Genomic DNA, 11,660 nt, shown 5'->3' with positions numbered 1-11,660 from the left:
CTTGGTGAAAAACCTTGAGAAAAACCTCTCACAAACACTCTCTTCATATATACAAAATCCCTCCCAAGTTTAGTCACTCACCGGATTCCACAATCCCGTTTTAAGACTGAAGGATAGTGTAGAAGACACTAGTGGTGGTTCGAAACCGGTTCGTGAGGAAAAAGGAATTTGAACTACAAAAGGTTAGTATTCAAACTCATTAAGTTTTAATACTTATGAACATGCTAGTTATTTACTATAATTGATGTTCTAAACGTGCCTAAGATCCAAATTGTCTTCCGCATGTGTTATATTAACACCATCATTTTTCAAGTACTAGAGCAGATCAATGACAATGCATACAAGCTAGATCTCAGAGATGAGTAGAATGTAAGTTCAACTTTTAATGTGGCTGATTTGACTCCATTTGATGTAGGGAATGAAGACCTTGATTTGAGGACAAATCCTTTTAAAGAAATGGAGGATGATATGAATTCAACTACTGACCCTTTGCATGTACCCGAAGAACCGATTACAAGAAGCAAGGTTAAGAAGATTCTAGAGGCCTATACATTGCATCTTCAAAAGCTAGCTAGTGTACAAGTTGAAACAAAGACTTTTGAGCCCAAAAATCTTTATAGCATTAACATATCAAATCAAGAAAATAATGGAGTGGCTGACATTGGAAAGTGATTAGAAGACTTACCATTTGTAGTTGAATTACCAATTAAGACAATTTATGAATGACTTATTTTCTTCTATTTGTATTTAATAGCATTTATTAGTGATTTGTAGTTGGTGGTTGAACTTTATTATGTTAGGGTTATCTAGTTGGCCTATTTAAAGGCATGTAATATTCAATTTTGAAAGAAATTTGTTGAATACAAACAAAACCTTTGTGTTTTCTTGATACCTTTTTGGTATTATTCTTTTTCAAACCTTGCTTTAGGTTTGATGTTTAAATCGATTCATTGAATTAGTTTTGATCAAGCTAATTCTAGAGTAAATTTTCTTGGTCTCTAAGAGTGACCATCATAGATTCCAAGTTTGATCTAAGAGTCATTCATCTTCTAACCAGCTCTTGGTTGGAATCAATCTGTTAAGTTAGCTTTCTCCGTGAACGTTTTGCAAGGATTCTAGAAGGACCTCAAGCTTTGCAAATTTCAGCAATGGTGGATTTTGCAAAGCTAGAGTTCCTTCTAGAATCCTTGCAAACGTTCACAAAGAAAGCTAACTTAACGAATTGATTCCAACCAAGAGTTGGTTAGAAGATGAATGACTCTTAAATCGAACTTGGAATCTATGATGGTCACTCTTAGATTCCAAGACGACTCACTCAAGAATTAGCTTGATCAAAACTAATTCAATGAATCGGTTTAAACATCAAACCTAAAGCAAGGTTTGAAAAAGAATAATACCAAAAAGGTATCAAGAAAACACAAAGGTTTTGTTTGTATTCAACAATTTTCTTTCAAAATTAATATTACATGCCTTTAAATAGGCCCACAAGATAACCCTAACATAATAAAGTTCAACCACCAACTACAAATCACTAATAAATGCTATTAAATACAAATGGAAGAAAATAAGGCATTCATAAATTGTCTTAATTGGTTATTAAACTACAAATGGCAAGTCTTCTAATCACTTTCCAATGTCAGCCACTCCATTATTTTCTTGATTTGATACTTGAATCTTCTTTGTATTACTTCTTGTAATTGCTCGTTTGGGTACATGGAAGTGATTAGTTGTTGGATTCATATCAATAGTCATGTAACGTTGTTTTCTTCAATTCTTTCAAATCATTTTCAAATGTATTTTCTCGCTCATGTTTTCTAAAACATTTTCCTCACATGACTCGAGGCCCTTACATACGTCGACGTTGTCTACAGTGCCTGAATGTTTACAGCTCACTTGTTCGCTGAAATAGAACAAGTGCTCCACAATCGCTGTTCCACTACTCCAAGAGTGCGATTGTGACAAGTGGTATCAGAATCAAGTCAGCTCTTTGGAAAGCATTACACAAACATGTCCGTTACAAAACTACTGAGAAGTCTCAGGTAATCAATTAGCTGAAATCAAAAAACAATTACTCTACATGAGTGAAATTCCTGATGGAATAGACCTTTTGGATGGAATCTTGCATGAATGAGATTGTCGCTAAAGCTGAAAGAATCGATGAGATGACAGACCACCTTGAGGCAATGTCGTCCGCGAATTACTGCCTAGGGTCGAGGCCCTATAAGACAAGGCCAAAAATGCTGGTCGCTTCAAGCGTAGGGATAACTTGACGAGCTTGGTTGTCCAAACGGAAGAACGTGTCGAAGCCTTAGACAATGCCCGACAAGGGATCATTCATATGAGAATGCCGCTAAAGCTGAAAGAATCGATGAGATGACAGACCACCTTGAGGCAAGGCCTGTCCACGAATTACTGCCTAGGGTCGAGGCCCTATAAGACAAGGCCAAAAATGCTGGTGGCTTCAAGCGTAGGGATAACTCGACGAGCTTAGTTGCCCAAACGGAAGAACGTGTTGAAGCCTTAGACAATGCCCAACAAGGGATCATTCATATGGTCTTAGATTTCTTTAAAGATTTGAGAACAACCCTTGGAGTGGTCACGACTGAAGTGGCGAATCTAAGTACCAGATTAAACCTCGACATGAGAGTGATGGGAAACAAAACCCTAATTGAGGGTGTAGCACAGTTTAACAAGATAAAAATCTCAGAGCCTAACTTCTATGGAGTTTAGTAAAAATGGCTTCCGAATTCTTTTATCATCTTCTTTCTTTCAATAATCTAATCCATATGATCGCCATCAAACTTTCTTCTTCCAATTATCTTATTTGAAAAAGCCAACTTATCCCTCTCCTGATACTAAAGACATGTTGGGCTATGTTGATGGAACTATGGTTCCACCACCTTGCTTTTAACCAGAAACCTCCTCAACACTTAACACAAAATATTTGGCATGAAAAGCAGTCGATCAATGACTTCTCTGGCTCAAACACCAACATCGTGGGCTTTAAATGAGTGTTTCTCATTAAATATTTTCTTGATGAGTCCATCAAGCGTTTCAAGGTTCCTAGTCTTGATTACACTGACACTTTCAGTCTGGTTGTCAAAGTTACCACTGTCCGTGTTGTGCTTTCTACTGCAGTCGCAAATAAATGACCTCTTTGGCAACTTGATGTCAAGAATGCTTTCCCTCAATGGCACTTTTCTCGAACTTGTTCATGTGGAACCACCTCCTGGATATATTGATCCTCGAGTTTCCACTCATGTCTGTCGATTAAAGAAAGCCTTCTATGGCTTAAAGCAATCGCACCTAGTTTCAATGTTTTAGCTCACTTCTTCTAACACTTGGTTTTTTCTTGCAGTCGCACTAACACGTCCCTTTTTGTCTTTCATCAGCAATCTAACCTTATCTATCTGCTTCTTTATGTTGATGACATTATTGTTACTGACAATAACTTATCTCTTATTGACAACTTTACTCGCAAGTTTCATTTTGAGTTTGCTACCAAGGATTTGGGTTCTCTCAGTTACTTTCTTGGTCTTGAAGCTTCATCCACTCCTAATATTCTCTTTATTATTCAGTTAAAATAGCTCAAGATATTCTTACTCGTGCTCAGTTGCTCGATAGCAAATTAGTTCACACTCTCATGGTTGTTTCTCAACACCTAACTGTTTATGGTTCTCCTTTCTCTAATCCTACTCTCTATCGATCTCTTGTTGGCGTCCTATAATACTTGACCATTACATGTCCAGATATGACCCATGCTATCAATTTTTTAAGTCAATTTTTGCATGCCCCTACGGTAGATCACTTTCCTGCTGTCAAACGTATTCTTCGCTATGTCAATGGAACACTCCACTTTGGTCTTACCTTTCATCCATCCATTGTTCCTAGTGCACTAGTGGCTTATTCAGATGCTGACTGGGCTGGTTGAACCGATACTTGTTGTTCTCCATTCGGCTGTTCTATTTATCTTGGTAACAATCTCGTTTCTTGGAGTGCCAAAAAGCAACTTACTGTCTAATCTCTTGAAGTGCCTAAACTAACCGAAGGACATAAAAACAACATGAATTCATCTACCCTAGCTTCGATTCCATGGCTTCCACAGCGTCGACGTCATCCATGCGAGGATACCTTGCCTTCACCTAAAAATAAGAATAACACGTAGCTTTAGTATTTTAGGAAAACTTAGTAACCCCAAGGTTGAGGTCAGAAATGCCTACATAAGCAATCATGGTGGGACTTATTCTTTTAAAATTATCATAACATGGCTTTGGGCTCCGCTTTCCAGTTCAGGTAGGGTTGGACGTGCAGTACTACCTCACACATGGGCCACCTTACTTGTCGGGCGAGCATACACTAGGACGCTCCCTTGGCCAGAACCCATTAGAACTAGTAACCGTCACGACAGCGCTATACAAAATATAACGATCGTTGTCCTGCCATTGGATGTACGCGTCCGTACCCTTTTGATGGAATAGAGGTATCCCTCCCAATGCATGAACACACATAATGCATGAGGTCCCCAATATTTCTACTTTTATCATTAATGAATATAACCCCGCTATCATCTTTCATGCTTAACATGTCTGATAAGGCAACCCTAATCCTCAACCCAACGATTCAAGCTTTTGTTGAAGCAAGAACCCTTGAATCAAAGTAATTAACATCTCCTTATACGAAATTTGGATCAACCAAGAGATAAGGCTAGAACTAGATTACCTCTTATGATCGAAAATCTAGAAGCAAGATTTGGAAACCTTGTTCTAAATTGAGTCACTCCACAATCAAACTTGATCAAGGCTTGATTGAATGACTCGGGTGCAATTCTACCCCAAGAATTGATGAACTTAGAAATGGCAAATATGATGCTCCAATTTCTAAGGGAAATGTCTCAATTTGAGATTTGAATTACATTCTTCCATGAATCTGAATTTTAGATAACATATTGTGGGTATTTATAGTCTCCCGACAAAAGAAATTTATGGACGAAATTTATTCCCGATCCCCTTTAATCTCCACAAAAGAATAAGTCAAATTGACCATTTGACTTTTACATAATTTATAAAATGGAAAATAGTTCATTTTAACACATGTTGATGTGATTGAGTGGCTAATGCGACAGGGTTGAAATCAATTGAGCTCTGTGCTTGAGTGGCTAATGCGGCAAGTTTGAAATCAATTGAGCTCTTTGAGCTCTCTGCGCGTAGGTTTGAATTTTGTTCAGAAAAATCATCACCTTCTTTCCTTCACCTCCTTTTCAAATGTTTTGATCAAATCTGCCTGCTTCACTCACAAAAATATTAAATTTTGTTTCATAAGCTGTATTAAATCCATAAAATAAATCAGCAGCATGCAACCAAGAATAAATTTAATAGATATATTAGTCCAAGGTTTGTTAGGTCCATTCAAATGAGTGTACATTTAGTTTCATTGCGTTATGAACATTTGCTACTAAACTTATGGACATCGTGTTTTGATCAAATCTGCCTGCTTCACTCACAAAAATATTATATTTTGTTGCATAAACTGTATTAAATCCATAAAATAAATCAGCAGCATGCAATCAAGAACAAATTTCATAGATATATTAGTCCAAGGTTTATTAGGTACATTCGAGTGTATATTTAGTTTCATTGCGTTAAGAACATTTGCTACAAAACTTATGGACATCGTGCTTCATCTTCGGCCAAAAGAAATGTTTATGTAACATCTTATAAACTTTATTAATCCTGAGATGTCCCATTAAGGCATCGTCATGTGCTTCTCTCAAAAGCAAATCTTTTATAGAGCATTTAGGAATACAAAGCATAAAAAAATTATGAAACAAATAATAATCCTCCATAGCTTTCTTTGCAAGACAAAATGCATAAATATTTCTGAAATCTTGGTCATCTCTATATAATTCGATAATATACTCATGTCCAAGAATTTTTGTAGTAAGGGAAGTAAAGAGATCGTACCTTTTAGATAACACATGAGCTACCATATTATCCTTACCTTGCTAATACTTGATGACATACGAAAATGTTTCAATAAATTCCACCAACTTTGCATGTCTACAGTTCAGTTTGCTTTGACCCTTCACATACTTCAAGTTTTCAGGATCAAAGTGGATCACAAATTCTCTAGGCCATAAGTAGTGTTGCGGCACATGCAATATATGAACTACAAACAATTCTTTATCATATGTAGGGTATTTCAATGTTGCTTCATTTAGTTTTTCACTAAAATAAACTAACGGCTTTCCATCTTGAATTAAAACAGCACTTATGACCAAACCACATGCATCACAACCAATTTCAAAAGTTTTATAAAAGCTAGGCAAAACAAATAATGATGCATTGCTTAATTTCTTCCTAAGCAAATTGAATGCATTCTCTTGCATTTCTCCCCATTTAAAAACAGCATTCTTTTTCATTAAGTCATTCAATAGTTTAGTTATGGTTCTAAAATCATTTATAAATTTCTCATAGAGGTTAGCTAACTCATGAAAACTCCGAACTTTACGTGCACTTTTTGGTGTTGGCAAATCCATAATGAATTTAACTTTGTCTCTATCTAATGCTACTCTACTTTTACCAACTATGAAGCCAATAGAGTGAACTTTTTCCATGCATAAACTACCTTATTAAAATTAAATGTCTGTTTTCTATGTATAATCAGAACTAATTTAACATGCTCCACAATCTCAAGCAAAATCTTCAAATAAATTATAATATCATCAATATAAACAACAACATGTTTTCTCAGATATTTTCTCAAAACATTATATATTAAGCGCATAGGTGTACTAGGAGCATTAGTTAACCTAAAAGGCATAACAAGCCATTCATACAATCCAAACTTAATATTGAAAGTTGTTTTCCATTCATCTGCTATGTGCATTCTAATTTGATGATATCAAGATTTCAAAATAATTTTTATAAATAGACACGAATCGTCCAATAAATCAAGCATATCGTGTAACCTAGGAATAGGATGTCGATACTTTACCGTGTTTTTGTTGATGACTATTATCCATGCATATGCGCCAAGTTTCATCTTTCTTTGGCACCAATAAGTCTCGTATAGAACATGGACTCAAACTTTCTCGTACTTGCCTTTGAATTTCTTTTGTCTCGGTTGGATTGACTCGATAAGCTGGCTTAAGAAATGACAGTCCTTGGAATGAAGTCTATTTTATGTTCAGTACCTCTAATGGGAGGTATTTCTTTATCTTGAAACATGTCTTCAAATTCCTGTAAAAGATATTGAAAAAACACTAGGCAAAGCCAAGTTGTTATAATTAGAGCCAAAAATCCTCCATTGTACATAAGTACAAAGATCGATTTGTTGTGAAAACCTTCTCACCTCTCCAACTGTAGCCAAATAACTCTCTCTTCCTTTTTTCTTCAATTTCATCTCTTTTTTCATTCTTCTTTTTTTCTTTTTGATTTTTCTCTATTTTTTCACTCTAACTCTGGTTTTTCTTTTAACTCTTTTCCCTCAAACTCTTTCTTTCTTTCCTCCAACTTTAATTGATCAGCAAATACATTTGCATAACTCAAAGGTACAAGAGTGGTTTTTCTACCATCTTTTACAAAAGAATACCTATTCAAATAGCCATCATACATAACCCTCCTGTCAAATTGCCATGGTCGGCCAAGCAATATGTCTCCAACATGCATTGGTAAAACATCACAAAGAACTTCATCTTTATATTTTCCCAAAGTAAAAGATATTAAAGCTTGGGAAACTACCTTCATTGTTCTACTATCATTGAGCCATTGGAGCTTGTAAGGTTTAGGATGATCTTGGGTTGGAATTTGTAACCTTTTGATCAACTTGGTACTTACAACGTTGGTGCAACTTCCACTATCAATGACGAGACTACAAGCAGTCCCCTTGACGAAACACTACGTGTGGAATAGGCTGTCTCTTTGATCATCAACATTGATAAGCGCCTACAATGTTGGAATTAGCAAAGCTAGAGGTCCTTCTAGAATCCTTGCAAAACGCTCACAGAGAAAGCTAACTTAACGGATTGATTCCAATCAAGAGCTGGTTAGAAGATGAATGACTCTTAGATCGAACTTGGAATCTATGATGGTCACTCTTAGATACCAAGACAATTCACTCCAGAATTAGCTTGATCAAAACTAATTCAATGAATCGGTTTAAACATCAAACCTAAAGCAAGGTTTGAAAAAGAATAACACCAAAAGGTTATCAAGAAAACACAAAGGTTTTTTCTGTATTCAACAAAATCCCCTAAACATGAATATTACATGCCTTTAAATAGGCTCAGAAGATAACCCTAACAAAATAAAATTCAGCCACCAACCACTAATAAATGCTAATAAATGCTATTAAATACAAATTGAAGAATATAAGGCAATACATACAAACTATTAATAAATGCTGTTAAATATAAAATGAAGCAAATAAGGCATTAATAATTTCCTTAATTGGTAATTCAACTACCAAATGCAAGTCTTCTAATTACTTTCCAATATCAGCCACTCCATTATCTTGTTGATTTGATATGCTAATGCTATAAAGATTTTTGGGCTAAAAAATCTTTGTTTCAACCGGTACACTAGCTAGCTTTTGAAGATGCAATGTATAGGCCTCTTGAATCTTCTTAACCTTGCTTCTTGTAATCGGTCCTACGGGTACATGCACGTGATCAGTTGTTGGATTCATATCAAACATCATTCTCCGTAACTTGAGTTTTAACAAGTCTTCTTGTTATAAGTGCCAAATGAATCCCATCTTCCAGTTCCTCCTCATTCTTCTAGACTTCTTCAACTAAATCATTGATCTCCCCTCCATTTTCCTCGTCTTGGTTCATGATTGTACAAAAAATAGTGAAATATGTTTAGGACGTCAGACACTCAACTCACTGATTTTACACTCAGGGACACTCGTGTTTATGCACACAAAGGTAGGCTGTTTGGGAAAGTGACTAAATTATGATCAAGGTAGGCTAATATATAGGTAAAACAATTCTGATGGTAGCAAGCTATTCAACGCAATCAAGATAAGTTAATTATGAATTAACAACAAAATAAAACAAGAAGTGAACAAACAAATAAGAGACAAAGATATTTTTGGATATAATTGCACACTGAACAAAAGAATTCCAAAGAGAATAGTTGATCGAACACAACAATTCCAGATTTATATGCTTTAGAAAAAAAATGAGAATTCAAATTGATTTGATCTTCAAATAAACGCAAATGGTCTAATGATAAGGATTTTTTTTTTCAAGATCTAAATATGATCTTTAAGAGACAATAAAAACAAAATATAAAGATAATGAAGAACGATGGAAATGGTAGTAAGAAAATAAATGACAGATTTAAAGAAACGATAAACAATAGCGGAAATTAAAGATAAAATCAATTCTAGAGTCGGCCACAAAGAGATAAGGCTCATATCGGACTAAACCAAGAGATAAGGCTAGAATTAGATTACCTCTTATGATCGAAGATCTAGAAGCAAGATTTGGAAACCTTGTTCTAAATTGAGTCACTCCACAATCGAACTTGATCAAGGCTTTATTGAATGGCTTGGGTGCAATTCCACCACATGAATTGCTTGAAACTTAGAAATGACAAATATGATGCTCGGATTTCTAAGGGAAACATCTAAATTTGAGATCTGAATTACATTCATCCACAAAACTGAATTTTACATAACATATTGTGGGTATTTATAGTCTCCCAAGAAAAGACATTTGTGGACGGGATTTATTCCCGATCCCCTTTAATCTCCACAAAAGAATAAGTCAAATTGACCATTTGACTTTTACATAATTTATGAAATTAAAAATAGTTTTTTTTTTAACAAATGTTGATGTGCTTGAGTGGCTAATGCGACAGGTTTGATTCATATCAATTTCATTTCTCATTTTTCGGTCTACGTATCATACATAATCCTAACGGGGTTACATTTCATTTCATTTACCGTGATATCATGTCATTCATAACATGGTGTGTACATATAATTTAGAAAACATAACATAACGCTCCATGCTTTTAACATGTCGTTTCATAACATGCAATTCATACAACAATTACCTCAATGATCACACAAAACAATTTAAAAATAACATATCACATCACAATATATCGTATCATAAACATGTCATATCGTAAACACTTTGTGGTAATATCGTTCCCTAACTTATCATAGCCTTAACGTTCTTATACCTATTACAGTCATATCGTTACGTGAACGTACCTTAGTCATATCATCACAGGAACGTATTCTAACGCTATCGTTTTATCAATCTATCACAAACGTATCCCTTTCTACCCATATCCTAATCATATTCTTTCATCAATCTCCCATATCCATAGCACTCCAGTATGTAACCTAACCTTAACGTTTCATGAACGTATCTTACTTCTATCGTTAGATTTTGTTTTGTGCATCATTCTCGTATCTTATCTCAGACATATCCTTGAACACATCGTACCATAATTATTATCATACAATTCACATATTATAACATAACATAAACATGATATAAGCATACCGATTCACAAATAGTTCATACATAGCAGTATATATGACCCGTGCAGAACCATGGGGCACGTGTCAACATCAAATATAACCATGCCGATAGTAAGGCCACTTACCTGGTTAGCATAATTCGTTGTCACGAATATATCTTTAATGAAAGTTCGATTCCGTCCTTTGAAATCCAAGTCAACCTATGTGATCCCATGACATCAGTTTCAAGTTTGAACTCTATAAAATTATCTCTAATCTACCTTGGTCCATTGTTAAAAGTCTTGAAAGGTTGTATATATATATATATATAATATGTTATTTTCACTAAATATCTTATTTTCTATTATTACTTTTGTAGGGAATTTATTATTACTCGACAATGGACAAAATTTGATGGAGTTTCTTGTCCTCTGATGTTTTCAATTTTATTTTTAAATTCTATTCACCAAATCTTTCCTCAGTCTTCCCACCTCACTTCTGATTGTATAAATAGATTTACATTCTCTAAACAGACATTACTCCCCTTGAGTATTTATTTTCAAAACAGATATTATTGGCCAATTTTAATAGATTGGTGGCTTAATCTTACCATTTATACGACCAAAATTAGATTTGATTATTACATGATCTGGTAAAATATTTTAATAAAGGGAGGAAGATCGGATCCTAAATTAATTTCTTATAACCATATATATACAGGATAGGATTTTAGAATAATAACAGACCAAAATCTCTAAATCTGCAATCTGCTTGTTGGGAGCCATATTAGTTTTCTCTAAAATCTGACATTTTTTTTTTGTTTGTTTGTTTTTTTCGGTAACTACTTTTACTTTTTGACTGATGGGTCGAGGGGAAATAATTGTAGGAAGGGATGAAAGGTTAGTGGAAGGGATGAAAGGTTAGTGGAGAGGAGTGGGGAAAGGCTGTTTCTTCTCATTTATTTATTTATTTATTANAGGTATTTTAGAGGGGAGGAGAGATTAAGGAGAGGTTGTCAATTTTTTTTTTCTTTATTTTGTGTGGCTATTACACCATAGTTCCGACAACATAACGTAACTCTTTTTCTTGCTCCATAATGAACCTTTGAAGGATGTTCCATAAACCTATAAATAATACCAACAGTAAATGCAATGTTGGGTCGTGTGTGCATTAAGTAA

The sequence above is a fragment of the Cucurbita pepo genome, unplaced genomic scaffold, assembly GCF_002806865.2.
Source record: "Cucurbita pepo subsp. pepo cultivar mu-cu-16 unplaced genomic scaffold, ASM280686v2 Cp4.1_scaffold000219, whole genome shotgun sequence".
Classification (NCBI taxonomy): Eukaryota; Viridiplantae; Streptophyta; class Magnoliopsida; order Cucurbitales; family Cucurbitaceae; genus Cucurbita; species Cucurbita pepo.
The sequence above is the reverse complement of the archived record's forward strand: the minus strand, read 5'-3'. Positions refer to the sequence as shown.